Raw genomic sequence first — 15943 nt, 5'->3', positions numbered from 1 at the left:
GGGCTTAATATAATATTTTTGCAACTAGATTGCCTTACTTTTTTTTTTTTTTTAGATTTCTGTAAAAACAAACTAAAGTGAAATTCGATAAACCTCAGCCCTGAAATTATTTTTAAACAAAGTTTTGCTGGTGACAGCTTATTTTCTTAAGTAAGCAGATTCCATATGTGGTATTAAGTAAATCATTTTGTGATTTGATAGTGGCGTATTGGGGTGAGACATCCTGTAATGTAACTATGTCTGAAGTTATTTACTGTTTTTCCTCTGCCAAATTGTGATTGTTTAGTCTGCTAACACTTGTACTAAAGGTTTTTCTGGGTAGTGGTTAGCAGTTGTTTTCAAAGCAAATGTTAAATCTAAGAAGACATTCCTTTAAAAAAATCCTGTTCTGGCAGAGAAACTTGATTTGTGTTCTTGTTCAGTGTTCCTTTACTGTTTTTAGTATGGCTGTTGAAATCTATACCTTATATGATCTCATTGTACTGCCTGCATTTCATTAATGAGTGACTCTGTTTAGGGCTTGGGGAGTGAAATATTTTTCATATGACACTACCCAATATGAGTGCAATGCACCAGCTGCAAAAACCACAGACCATCTGATTTTGTGGCTTTTGAGGGTGTGAAAAGTTCAATTGCTTATACTAGGGCTTATATCTGTATATTATACCATATGGAAACGGAACTACTGTAGACTTGGAAGAAAAAAGAAAAAACCAAGTTCTTTAGCCATGGTTCAAATAAAGATGAAAAATACGTAAATTGCAATGTGGATGAGTTAATATTACTATATGGCATTAAAATATGTTTTGAAAGAATATAATGATGTATATTACAAATTTTGCCAGATAATATTATTTTTAAAGAAAGATGGCAAATGTGGAAATTATGAAATAAGTTTGTGGGTTTTTTTGGTGATTAAAGCTTAATGTGCTCCTGAAAGTGATGGCTTTGTAACTGCTTCATCAAGATAACATGTTATTGATACTGAAATATGTTTACCTCTGTATTGAGATTGCTCCTGTCCTTTCCTTCTCAAGTAAGAGAGAAAGCCGTTCTTTAGAGTTTGGGTGGGCACTATCCAGATTATCCAGAATGGAAGCTAAAAATACTTTAAAAAATTATATTGCAGTCATAACTTGGGAAGTTTTAAAGTAGTTTTGAATTTACTAAGTCAAAACATGAACAGTCATGCTAGTTGTCACTGCCCTGTTGTTCCTCGTGTAGAATCAAAGTATAAGCAACTACCTGAGGATCTGTGGAATAATATGTTCGAAACATTTGCAAATAGTTTGAGGTTGCTTTTTTAAATGACCAAGTAAATCAAAATAAATTGAAAGGTTTTCACCAGTCTTAAATTCTATGATCAATTTTCTGTGTGTTCTTCAATACAGTGAGGTTTAACATCAGTAGAATGGGTTGCAAAAAGTAAATCCTTTGCTTTTGCATAAAGCCATAACAAGAATAAACACCAGTATTCTGGTTAGGAGTTGATCAGCTGGTAGTCACTATATTATTATTTCATGTTACATAGAGGTTAGCACAGTATCTAGTGGTTTCAGATTAATCTGCGTGCACATGTGTGTGTATGTATTTTCTGCAATAGGTATGTCTGAGATTTCAAAAGGGGAAAAGTTACGCATTTGAGTGTTTCTAATGAAAAAGCAAATTTTGCTCATAAGCACATCAGCAAGATTTTGTTCACAGTGTATCAGCAATTCTGAGAAGCATTTTGAACTGTTCTCTGAAAGCAACAGAGAAGCAAACAGTAAAAACTGTAACCTGTTGATGACAAACACACACCCCTCCCCAACTTCTGCTGGTTGGGCCATTCAGTCAAGCAACACAGTAAATTTCATGATTTATATTCTGACCCAGATAGTACTGAATAAGAAGTTCCAAATAGCAAAAATAACAGCAATGAGTACACGAGCAAGTCCTAATCTGAATTTTGTTTGAACAGATAGGTCCAAATGATGAAGAGTTTTGTAAAATGTCATTCCTTTCTGTGAAGAAAGCATAAACACAAAGTAATGCTAAATTTGTCGTACACTTTGTTCACTGTGACTCATCCTGCCAGCTCTATATATAGGTTCTGCCGTCACTAAGAAAGTGCTTTTTGTTGACAATAAGCCTCAACAACAGGTCTCTCTGAACCACTGTTGAATACCGCTTAACTGCTAGCGATAGAGCAGCTATTCAGAGTGTGGTTATGAAAACCATGACTGAGAATTGATTCCACTCATAATGAGGATCAGATGTAAGAGTAAGTATATGGGTATTGTAGCAATACATATTGCCAACAGAGAAAGAAAGAAAACGGAAAAGAAAGCTTTTAGTTCTTGCAGTGTCAGTTAAAAAAATTTGTGACATTTAAATAGTTTCATGAAATCACAAGTTGGCCACCTCAAATTTGGATATTTGGCTTTTATGTATTAGGAGGGCTTTTAAAATATATACTCTTTATTCTTTTTATCTGATTTTTGTGCTCTGAACCTTTTAGGTTTTAGGCTTTTAAACTTTTAATCTGTACCCATGAGAACTGTAAATTTATATTAAATAAAGAAAAAAAGGGAATTCTTTTAAAGTTTTTAGATTCCAACAGTTGAAGCTTTAAGGAAAATACCAAACATTGTGAGATGTCAAATAAAGCCCTAAGTATCATATCCAAAGTTATGCTATGAAAAGTAAAATCAGTTTATGTATATCAATGGGTGAAATGGTCTGGCTATTGAAATTGATTGGAGTCTTCTGCCACTAAGTTCACTGAAGCCTGAGTTTTATTCTCTTCTTAATCCTTTTACTTTTACTGTCCCATCCAGAGGTAATCTGCTTGTTATGGGACAATGACAGTAGCAATAACAACAGAATCTGCACCTCTACATGGGAATGTTTCCTCCATTTGATCAGTGGTGAGTCAGTTTAGGGGAGAGAGAGGCTGGGCTACTGAACTAATCCTCAAAGAGGCAGCACAGTTGTTATAAAATTAAAATTGTTCTTCCTTTTCACATATTGAAGCTAAGAAGGCTGAAGTTCGTTGATCAGGACTCAAAGCCATCAAAGTTTGTGAGATGCAGAAAGCTAAAACAAGGTGTTTGTAGTAAAAGTGTAATTATAAATGGCACTTAAAATGACCAATTATTCTTAACCTTCATGAAATCCTGGTCTGATGGTGTTAGGAATTTTGCAGCTAAGGATTACTCTGTTACTTAAATCTATACTACTACTCCAATGAGATTTTTGCCCCAGATTGGATCTCTACAGAGTCAAAAACGTTCTGAAATTTTGATCTGTTGTGTGCTAAGAGAATGATAAAATTCAGAATTTTTATTTTTTCTAGCCTTTAGGAGTAACATGGAAAACTAAAATGTTCAAACATACACTTTTGTAAAAGGGATATAATACCCCCAGCAAACAGTTTATGTAGGAGTTTTGAATTGATATGTCAGTAATTTTTAAGTTTTCCGTATAATAATTTTCATTAAAAGTTGAGTAATTGAATTATGAATAGTAATTTTTTGGTTTTGCCATTTTTTAAGATAATGTTTTTATGTACTACACTTACATTTTCTGGGTGCTAAGTAATAGGAAAAATAAGTATGCAATTTTTTTATAGCAGGAAGAACATAATTCTAGAACTTTATAGACCTTTTAAAATCAACAGCAATTCTTTCTATCTTTGGTTAAAAAAATGAACCCTTTAATTAAAAACACTTTAACATGTCTTTCATTGTCTTGGTTAGAAAAAGATTTGAAGTAAAAATGAGGCAGCTAGGAACCTTGTTTGCAATGTTAAGTTAAGATTATCTCTAAATAAAATTTCCAATCAGGTAGAGTAGGTAATACTAATACAATTCCCAAATTCTGGGTTCTGTTTCTGAATGATGAATGAATAAATGTCAGCAATTTGGCTGCACTTTATTATCCACTTTTCTAAATTAAAACCAAGTGAATTGAAATAGCAGGTTCACTAAGTTCAAGTTAGTATTTCATATGTGCAAATCAGCCTAAAAATTTACTTGTTGAATTAATTGCTTTCCCTCAAATTATTTTATGACATTAATATCGCATTAACTTCTAGATAATCTTATTTTCATGAGGCATTCACAAATTTTTTCCCCATACATGTCACTGATCTAGCATCACCTTAGTATAAATTTTCTTCTGTGATCAGATAGTGTTTACTTTTGTTATGCATACCAACATCACTCTAGAAGAATAAAACAAAAATGACATGTCGATACCATTGCCTTCCTTCTTAATTTTTTTTATTTACAATATCCGCTTTGTTATGATTTTAGATGCTTTTAGTTTGTATGAGGAGTGTGCTTTTGAGGCACATCTCCCAATCATCCCTGCTACTATGCCTGGGTTTACATTGGAGAGCTGTCTTGGCTTGTGTGGATTGGATGCCTTTAGATAAAGTAAACTGAAAGATGGTCTCCATGAGCACATCAAGTGGGCTCCATCCAAGCCATTGGATCAGGCTAAAGTAAAATCCACTCAAGGGATATATGAAGTGGGTGATGGACATGTAGTATGGGTCATATTGGTCCACTCTTGTTGCTTTGTCTACTTGTTTACGTGGACATCATTTATTAAATTCTCAGTGACTGCTCGAGACGTGTTTTTCATGAAGTGGAGACTTCGCTCTGGTATATTCATGCAATAACAGAAGCTGCTATTTCAGCCAAAATAACACATTATTGCAGGTAACCCTATTTTTAAAGATCTTTCTTCAGGTTATAAAATAATGCTCAAAAATGTGGGAATGTAGTTAGCGCAGTCCTGATTTCATCCTTTTGTGTGTCCAAGCTGTGATTCCATCACGTTATGTATGGTTCTGCAGGGCTCCTTGCTTCATTCAGTTCCCACAGTGTTTAGTGACCATTTAATAAGAAGCTACCCAGTATTTTAGTTCAGTATCAAAAATGTTTGACAGTTTCCCTTGTTTATGGCACGTCCTTCAAGCTGTTCTGATGAGCTTTTCGACATTACTGTTCACTGTGTTTTGTGAATGCTTTCTAAACTTTTCCAGAATAATTTTCACAATCATTTGAGGGATGCGTTGGTATTATTTGTGTTCTATGAATGGCAAACAAAGACACTGGGGAATGTGTGAGTTAAATTTTTTGGAGTACCGAGTGTTAAAAAAAACTTTGATTGTCCAGAACACTGCTTTCATTGATGTCCTGTCATGTCAAGCACATCAGACTGATGATTAGACCCCTCAGAAAGGGAAGCATAAATTTATGTCAGCCTGAGGGAAAAAAAAGTTTAACATTTGTTTAGTATCACACAAAAACTGTGATAAAGGTGGAGCTAGTTCAGTACTCCAGAATGCCACTAAAGGGACTTCAGTATGTGTGCTCCTCTGTAGGAGTGAGTGTTTGCGCACGGTCAAAGCAGAGATCCACCCCTCCCCGTGGTCTGCCTCCAACAATGGCCAACAGCATACGCTAGGGAAGACAAAATGAGCATGTCAAACAGGTGTAATATTTTCACAACTCAAGGACTTCCTGAGTCAGAGGAGATGCTTGATTTCAATTTATATTGATTATTTTTTCCCCTATGATTTTATCCTAGCGTGTTTTTTTGGGGTTTGGGGTGGGGTTTTTTTTGTTTTGTCTGGGTTGGTGTTTTTTTTTTTGTTTGTTTTGGTTTTTTTTTAATTCAAGTGACCTCTAGCATCCACAGCATGTTATATCAAAGAATTACATGGTTGAATCCATGCTTTCTAAGGAACTGCCTGCTTTGGTGTGTTTTGTACCCAACATCAGCATCATTTGATGCCATCTTACGTTCGTATGGAAAGAGACAGTAGACAGTCATCCCTTGCTTATCTTTTCCTTGTGAGTTTTATTTACTTATTTTATGTGTTCTCTCAATCGTCTCTTCCCCAGACTGATAAGTAGTAGTTAAATTAGTCAAAAGTATTGACTTGCTGGCCTTTTTACACACACTTCTAGTCTACCATATCTTTGGAATTGGGGCAGGGAGGGTCTGCACACAGATACCAGAGGCAGGTGCATCGTAGCTGGTGTATTAATGATTTCTGTTCTCTTCTTTTGTTCTCTTTTCTAACATTTGATAATACTAGATTTGCTTTTTTGATCACAGTTTTAACATGTTGGGTTTGTTCAACTCTCATTTATAACCCAAGACCTGATTCTTTAGTGGTCATTGGTATTCCATGCCTGTCATGTAGATAAAGTTGGGATAGCTTTTTACATCAACACATCACCTGACACTGGGCCCTACCTTAAAATCATAAATAACGTAATACAACTTAATTTTACTCATCTTAATGTTTCTTATCTTTACACTTTATTTTGCATCTTCTAGCCAATTATTTATCTATTCCATGATCTTCTCTTCTGTCCTATGGAAGACCATTTTCTTTGTGCCTTTGGTAAAGGTTGTTGTTTAATGCGGTTTGAAAGTATCACTCCAATCAGTGATATAACCGGTAAGTCAGTGTACATTTACTTTAGTCTGAGTTGGGATGCTTTCTGGGTGCCTTCTTTTCGACCTGTCTTCCACTTTATTTATTATTTAGGAGCTGTGATGTAGTGGGATATTCTTAATTAAGATAAAAGACTTCAAAATATTTACTTCATGCAACTCATCTGAGCATGTGTAGACTTCAGTTTTTTAGAATGTAATCAGTCTTGTGTAGATTTTAGGGTTTGCGTGGGTTTTCCTTTTATAAGAGCTAACTTGTCTGATAGTATGGTATTATGTGAACTTGATACATATATTTATATAAAGTGATGCTTGGAAACGTATATAATTCTGTTTTTTAAATGGAGTTGGAGCCTACTTCCCACAAAATTCTTAGCAGTCATGGATGAACTAAAATTTTATAATGTTCCAGTTGAACTGAAATCAGTTATTTTGCTGACAGAATTAAAATAAATACTGAGTTTGAACTCAATTAAAAATGTTTTCCTTGAATCTCAAATATCTGATTTGTTTTCTTTCGAAATCCTGAAAAAGGTAAAGTAATTGGTACACCCGTATCTAGGGGTGAACAGGAATTATTAACTGACTTAACTTAGATACACAGATAATTTTAACAGACTTGTGTCTGTCTAGGAATTACATCTTTTTGCCAAATAGCATGACTGAATACCAAACCTCCTCTCTCTTCCTATTTGAAACATTAATTAGCTTTTGAACTCTGCTGAGTTCATACATAACAATTTTGATTCATCCTTTCTCTCTAGACAGATCAAGGTAGGAAAAATACTACTTTATTCACCTGTTAAATTTTACCATACAAAGGACAGTTAAATTAACAGGGAGTACATTAATAAACATTAATTAAATAAAAGAATCTTGAAGAGTAAGATTCTAAGTCAAATATCATCCGAATGTATTGTCGAAGGAGGACAATTTGTCAGAAAGAAGTATCAGAAACTGACTTCATGAAACCTAAGATGGAATTCATCTTGCCTACCTTCAGATGCCCATAGTGTAGGTATCTAGATCTGAGAACATTGTCTAGACACTCATTATAGTCAATGGAAAGTAACAGACATTTATAAAGAAGGACTCATCTCAGCCTGAGACAGATGTCTAAACTGGTTTTGGTGAGTCAGGATATAAAAGAGCTCGTAGCAATTTGAGCTAGATTATGACATGGCTGCCTACATTATGTCTGGAATGATAACTCTCACTCCCTAAAGCACAGAGAACAGAATTACTTTGTTTGAAGGAGATTTTTGTCATTAATCACTGTTCATCTTGTAACTCTCATGAACATACATGGTATTTTGTTGGTATATTCTGATATGATTTAGAAATTTTTTCAACTTGTTGCATAATTTATCTACACAAAACATTACACTTGCATCGTTGGTTTAAAATGAACATATAGGTGCTCAAATAATTTAGCTTTAGATCTTGACTTGTGTGTTAGAGCTATGTTTCATATCCAATTAAAAATCAAAATGGAAAAATATACATAGATTCATAGTGGCATATAGGTGGGGTATATTAATTGAGCTAATTTGTGTCTGAAATACTAGGTTAATCGTATTTGTTATGCTTGTAATGCTTGTAAATCAGAAAATAATTGCTTAATTGTAAATTACATATTGATTAAAACTTGTGTGATTTCAAAGGATGACTATATTTAGGTTTGCATAGTATACCTTTCTAGTGAGAAAGTGTTCATTTCTTTTGGACTTTAGAATGAAACTTTCCAACAGATCCTTACAGCATGCTGACTTAGAACTTTATTGAGTGATTTTTATTTAAAAATGCATTACATATTCTTTTACTATTAAATGCAAATTCCCTTTTCAACGTTATGCTGGTGGATTACATTGAAAATAAGTTTGTTTTTGAAAACGTACATTGATCTTAAACAATGCCAAATTACATACCCAAAAAAGTCTGAATGTTGTTGTATTCTTTTGGCATTATGGTTAAAGAAAATCCAAAGTTTTTAACAAATTTTGTTTCTTCACAAAGGGATAATTTTGTACTGATTGGCAATTTCAGCCTGATTGAAGAACAAAATAACACAAAAAAAACTTTGTTCATGGAAAGTTTTTACTTAACAGCCAAGGATACAATATCGATGTTATTGCCAAATAATGTAAGTGCAACTGTGAGTCCTTAAAAGTTATCATTTACAAAAAGTAAATTCTGAGCCAAATTCTAATTTAGGAGTAAAATCTCTAACGGTATGTGATTTCCGATAATTAATATTGTGCTTAGAGTGAGTGACAGTATTTTTTTCAGATGATTGATTACGAATTCTGTTGATCTAGTACTGTGGTATTCCTAATTCATAATTTATGTAATGATGCAAGACTAAGCAGGGAACTTAATCAGGGAAAACCCATAACAATATTGTCAAAATCAAAATAACGTCAGTAGTAGATACCAAATGGAGGCGTTGGGATTGTGGTGTCCCAGGGAGTGTGTTATGATTATGCTGGAATAAACAGGCTGTTGGGGGCCCAGGATCGTGGAAGACATTGCTTGAGGGCAACCAGTACTATAACAAACACAGATGAAAATATACTCTATTCTTTTCGTCTTACAATTAAGGAAAAAAATTTCTTGAAGTCATTGCTCGTAGGTGGCTTAAGGTAACACTTAACTTTGTGCCTGAGTTTTAGCCACTTTGTTTTCCAGTTCCAGAAATATTTGCAGTTACATTTTCAGTTTCACCACTACAGTATGACACAACTTCTGGTAGGACCTGTATGGCAGGTAGGGGATCAGTGACAAATGGAAATGCGAACTTCTCCTTAATGGAGTGGTAAACCTTAAACTTGGTAATCTTTGTGTATAATGTCTGGATTTTTATTGAGATGGTAGTAAATTAGAACTCTGAGTCACTTCTTTAAAATGGTACTACCCCAATATATTTACAGCAAATGCTTTTGCATTGATAAATGGTGATCCGGTTCAGTTTAACTTTGTAAGTTGTCTTTAACCATGTTAGTATTTCTACTTCAGTTGTTTTCCTAAACATGGTGCTGCTTTTTTTTATCAACCTTTATTATAGTACATATAAGTCATCCCTTTATTTTGATTTTCAGGTATACTTTTTTAACATTAAATTCTTAAAAAGAAAGTATTTTGTGTTTATTTTGTGTCATTTCACTCTAGAGAAAATTGGAAAAGGATTAGAAATGCACAGAAAGTAAATTAAAATTCTTTTAAGTAAAAAAACCTCATCTGTATTAGATATGTAAGAAAAATTTGTTACAAATCTGTCACAAAAATTATTTGCTTGTAAAACTGGTATTTAACAAACAATATTACATTTTGTCAGTTGTTTAGATTAACTGATTAGTCTAAACAGATTCTGATACACTTCTTTCAATGTTTTGGAAAAAGAGTAGAGCTCCTCCAGTCTCACCATTCTCAGCTTTTTCGTTCATCTGTTCATATGAACCAATTGAGTTAGTAAGGATCTAACTGGAATGAACTGGAATGAAATGAAATGGGGAAAGTTTTTTGCCCTTCCTGAAAGGTTCCTGGTTTGAAAACATGATTAGCACTTCAGTGAAATCTGGTTTTAATTTTATATTTGGTGATTTCCAATGGATTGCTGGTTTGATTTTTTTTCTTTAAAACTGTAATGTTAATACTACTTTTGATAAATTTATGTAAATGTCATATAATGAGTCCATACTTAAAAATAGGCTATTTTAATTCCAATGAAAATTTAAGTCTATTTTAAATGCCTCAATTTTAAATTTGAGTTTAGTAAGATACTCTTATTCTTGTTGTTGTCATTGTTAGATTGTTGATTACTATGGATTTTATTCCTATTAACAAGCTAAATATACACTTAGCGAGAGGTGGTTATAAATAAACCTGCATTTCCCTTTTGAGAGCTCTAGACCTTAAGTTCTGAATGGTTTCTGTAAACCTGTAACACTTCTTATTTAAAACCTTTTGTTAATAAAAAGGAAAGAGATTTGAAAAACTCTAGAAGTCTGTAAGGAGTTCTTCTCTATTCTTGTATGGAATTTGTATGTGGGGATCTCATAGTGAGCATAATATAATCAGTGAAGAATCTACATTTTCCAGAGAAAAAAGGCAAAGTTCATGTGTTTTAAAATATATTCTAAAATAATTGTAGATACCAATTCTGTGTGGTTAATTTGGTATTATTCAACTTCAAATAAGTGTAGCAATTTTTAAAAAGTCACAAATATTAATTTGTAAATGTGCAAGGGTTTAACAAGTGTTCTTACATAGATCTATCAATATGTATCTACCCACAGTGAGGTGAAAGAGGTATTATCGTTTGTCTGGATGGTGTATTTCCAGATACCCTAGAAAGCTTTTAGGTTTATAATACCAGTCCATTGTACATTAGTGTAGTCAGAGAGTTGAATTAAAAGTTACATATTAACCTCTCAAATACACTCTAAAGTTTTTAAGAGGCAACTTTTAGTGGAAGAGGAGAAGTTGGAGTCAAAAAAGTGCAAATGAGGCAGGAGCTACACATGTACTGGTACTGTTTATCGTATGATAAATAAGTCTTCTTACAGAAGTCTCTCTGCAAGCTCCAAGGTGTACCACCATACTTCCCAGTAACAAACACAAATGCATGTTTTTAGAGAGTTTCTGCCTCTCAACAGAACTTTGTGGGTTAAGTGTTGTAAGCACCCACCCACCTCCCCCAACCCAACAACAATAAAAGCATTCTTGGTGCAAGCTTTCACTCACTACTTCGGGGGGGTGTGTGTGTGTGTGTGTGTGTGTGGGTGTGGGTGGGTGTGGGTGTGTGGGTGTGTGTGTGTGTGCGCGCGCGCATGTGCCTTTGCTTATGACCTCCTCATCAGCCAAAAGTGAAACCCTTCTTCGTGCTCTGGAAGCTCCCAGAACCCTTGTTCTGTACCTGCAATATGATTTTCTTCCCAGATCTGGCAGAATAAGATATCCTTCAGCTGTTGAGTTCTTCTCTATTGAATCCTTACTTAAAGCAGCAGAGGAAAAAGTAGCACTGTAATTTTGTGCAGTGTAGTACAGACATGAGGTAAAATGGGTAAAAGATGAAAAGACTTCCTAAAGAAGTGGATTTTAAAAAGGATTTTTAAAAGGATTTTAAAAAGGAATTTGAAGTACAGGTTCTGCTTGGCAGATAAGAAAAAGGAAGGCTTAGTCAATGAGAATATGAGGGAGGAATGTGTTTATGCGTATTCATTTTAAACTCTGGCTATCCTAATCAGCATCTGCCACAAATCTAATAATTGACTGTTTTTTGTTGTTACTTCTGAGGAGATTCCAGGTAGTGGGAAGTGGGACTGAACTGCCAGATTTCATCACAATTGCATAATAGTGTTCAATAGAGTCTAAACCAAGACTCTGTGTGTGTGTGTGTGTGATCAGATTGTGGTATTTGGAATCAAATATTCAGGAATTCAAAAGCATTTGTAGCAGCCTACTAAACCAACAAATCTCTGGCAGGCAAAAGAAAAAAAGTTATTTTTAGATTGGTTTCCTAACCAGTACGTCAGTATGACACCCAAGCTGAATTTATGCTTAATAACTATTATTTGTTGTTCTTTCAGTCCTGTAGTCAGTACATGGGTATTTAGCAGCAAATCAGCCTGTCTATATGGAAGTCATCAAAGCACATGCTGACTTCTGGCCAGCTGGGAGTTTGTTGAGGTAGAAGAGATCTGGGAGAATTCTCTTGTGGAAAGGTAATAGAAAGGATAGGAAATGAGAAGGAATTAGGGAAGAGGGGAGGAACTTAAAGTAACTGTAGTAAAAAGGGAGGAGAAGCAATGCATCTTACATGAGGAAATTTCAGTACACTGTTTCTGAAGGAACCTGAGCTTTGCTAGTTGTGCTGCTCACATAAATTTGGTTATTTAGTTACAAAAAATCTAGCACTTCCTGGATGCTGCATCTCTGTTAGAATGTTGATCAGAAAAATAACAAATGCAGTTTTCCTTTTTTCTTCTCAGATACTTCCTCTCTCTCTATTTATATGCGTATATATCTCCAGCATACTCTGGTAAGTATCGGAGATTAAGTTCTGTTGCTGAAAGGAGAGACTCAGTCTTGTGTTTTCTTTGGGTTCTCTTACCATTTCTCCCTCCCTCCTTCTGAACACATTAAAACTAATTAAGTTTTCCTTTCCATCTTTGTAAAATACGGTCTTTGTAAAATACGGGTGCTTCTGAAGTTGCAGTAACAAGTATGTGCGTAAAAATCCTTCATAACCCGTGTTGCCTTTCTGAGCCTCAGTAATGCAACTAGCCAGCCAGCATCCTTCAGGCACAGCTGGGCTGTAATAAATGGGGCAGTCCAATCCTCTTATGGCTGCTGCTCTAAACTACTTTGCTGAAGTAAAAAACTGGCATTCTTAGGTATAGAGAAACTAGTAATACTGTCTAGATTTGACTACTTTCAAACTTTCCAGTTGTAGATTCACTCTCCGCACTGCCTTTTGTGGAGAAAACCAGAAGATGGGGTTATTAAGTAGCTATAAACTATTCCTTTTGCTTAAGTTACTAACTTCTTCCTGTCCTCGAGAACTTCTGGCACATGTGCGTGAAGGCCAAATTTTGCTTTTCTCTCTTGCCTTTTGCAGGTTGCTGTGTGGCAAGATGGGTGCTCTAGTCCTACTAATTTACTTGGACTCAGTGCGTAGTGTGGGTCTCAGAACCTCCTGAAAGACTTTGTGTATTCCTTGAGATAGTAATTTCCAGTTGAAATGTGACATCTCTTTTAGAAAGATATCAAAGCTTTTTGTAAAGATTTAGAAAGGTAGATAATCCACCATATCTGTCAACAGTTGGTGCTACTAGATTATGTATTTTCATTGTTTAGAAATAAAGAAATGTGACTTTTACATGAACACAGCCAAGCAATAGCTTTCTACCACTGGATTCCGAAATGGTCTTTTTTCTGCTAAATTAAACAGCTGTCTACTCTTAGGTGTCTCTTGCCTTATAAATACTTACAGTTGGTAAGCAAGTTATCTCTTAACCCTTTGTTATATAAATGAACTGGATTATGGTTTTTATATTTCTGTTTGAGAGGTACATTTTAGCTGTGTGATGGTCAGATGAGTTATACTAAGGAAGATGGGCCCATCTGTTTGATTGATATTTCCCATTGTAACAAGGCTGAGGTCATCTGAAAAAATTAATCTCTGATTTACAATGGAAGTAATAAATTTGGGACAATAAAAGTTCTTCAGAGAACCTACATTGTCTGACAATTTTCCAATTACAGTTTTCAAGATCTGTGTATTTAAACAGTTTTAATCCATGTAATGTAGAGTATTGATTTTGTATGGTGCTTGAAAATGTCATGCAAGATTAAATCTTATAGCAATCTAAGTGTACTATGACAATACAAGTTAATGTTATTAGCCAAACTTGTTATAGCATAAAAAATGGTATTGAGTTTAGTTGACAAGACTTAGAAGTGAATGAATTATGCTATCATTTCTTAATTATTTACTGCTCAACCTTTCCAGAATTTATACTGGCTTGATGTCAGCCTGCCTGTAGTTTCTCAGGTTTGATCTTCATAAACATGAGCACCACATTAAGTTTTTGCGATTCTCTTGATCTTGTAGAGTATCCCAAGATTTGTTAAAAACGCACATTAATCTTTCAGTGAATTCCTTTTGCTTTAATTGATCTCCAGTGGCTTTAATACTTTTCGGGTCTAAATTATCTCTCTGGATTTTAATAAAACGTCCTCCTTTTTCCCAAATTGATATTTGCTAAATGCTTATTCTTTCCCAATTACAGTTTAAGAATTGGTTGTTATTTTCTTAAGCCCTAATGGTTGTGGATTTTTATTGACACCTTTCGGTTTTCCTCTTACTCACATGCCTTTCTTTGCTGCTAACTTCCACGTTAGGGATCTAGCTGGCATGTAGCATGAGACTGCGCTTGTCCTAATGGACCTTTGTTTTCTGCTTAGAGATCAAATAGGAAGTGTTTGCAGTATGTTACTGAACGCATCCAGCTTTAATATGCTGTCTTGTCTGATCTGGAGCCTATAGATATTTCCCCAGAATTATGGAAAGGACTGAGCTTCCTGAGTTTAAGTGAAGCAATGGCAGGAAAAGCCATGATCTAACCAACCTTCTGCTGACAATAACTCAGGTTCTGTTAGTTAACTTTCTGCTGTGGGAGTGTGGTTATACTTTCAGCTATTTTTTAAGTGCCATGACACACTAATGCCCCAAAATGACACACTCTTGTCTTCTCATTTTCATAGGAATTTCCATAAGGAATTTATGGCCTTCAACATGGGTGCAGCATTAGTGTAAGGGATATCACTGTAGATGTTGAATTTTTAACTGGTTTATTCCACACCCCTTAGCTGGGCTATGCCTTAATTCTGCTAGAGGGGAAGCAAATTATGCCTGGTTGCTTCGTAAGATGAGTATCCAACAGTGAGAAAATCACCTGTGTACGAAGTTTGCACTGCCTGTCTTCTGCCTTATTGGTAGAGTTAATGGTGGCTCACCTCTCTGGCCAGAGAGGCTTTTCTTCCTCTATTATTTGGTAATAATTTCCATAGGTATTTTTTATTTGTCAAAGGCAATCCAGGATATTCAGTGCAATTTATTTAAAATCTGACAAATACAGAATAGAGAGAGGCCTGATTTAACCGAAAATACTGTTATTTCTTCAAAGTAGCTGAGTATTATATTTTAAATATTCAGTATTTTTCAGCTTGGATTTGTGTGGTTTATTTATTAGGGAGTTTTTAAATTAAAGCAATTTAAAAATTGATGGAATAGTCTTCTAAGATATAATGCTGACCATATCATACCATTGAAAAGTCAAGAAATTCTCTAAATGTGTGTAACAATTTATCTGATGAACTTACAAGGTACTGCCTTACCTGACATGCTTACTACTAGTGACTGCTTAACGTTTTAGATCTCATATAATAATTTCCATCATTTTTCACTTGAGAGTACAGCAAATAATATTCAGTAAGCACTTACTATTCTGAAAATGGTGAGTTGAATTTATTTTATTATGCAGAGGACAGTTTCAGAGGTACGAAATACTACAAAGAAATACTTAATGATTGATATAAAAAGACAATGCTGTTCTGAAGCATATACCATCACAGAACTTGCTTTTCATTATTTTAGTATTTTAAAATTATGAATGATACTGTGACATACTGCCTCTAAATGATACTCCAGAGTACCTACTGAACACCGTGGTGATTTTTTTTTTAAATAAGGCAGAAGTGTGCTTTAATTTTTCTGCCTAATTGATTTGTGTATATCAAAATGTTATCTACAGAGTAGGCAAATTAGAAGTATACAATTGATTCCTTTAGAATATAAATGTTCTTTCAAATATACTCAAGTTTTTAATTCTAATACCAAATGCATTACATAAATGTTTAAAACTAACCCTCTGTGTTGAAGATGAGTCCTGAGAGCCATAGAATATTGGAATACTTT

Source organism: Pelecanus crispus, chromosome 1 (genome assembly GCF_030463565.1).
Source record: "Pelecanus crispus isolate bPelCri1 chromosome 1, bPelCri1.pri, whole genome shotgun sequence".
NCBI lineage: Eukaryota > Metazoa > Chordata > Aves > Pelecaniformes > Pelecanidae > Pelecanus > Pelecanus crispus.
This window is presented reverse-complemented; position numbering follows the sequence as displayed.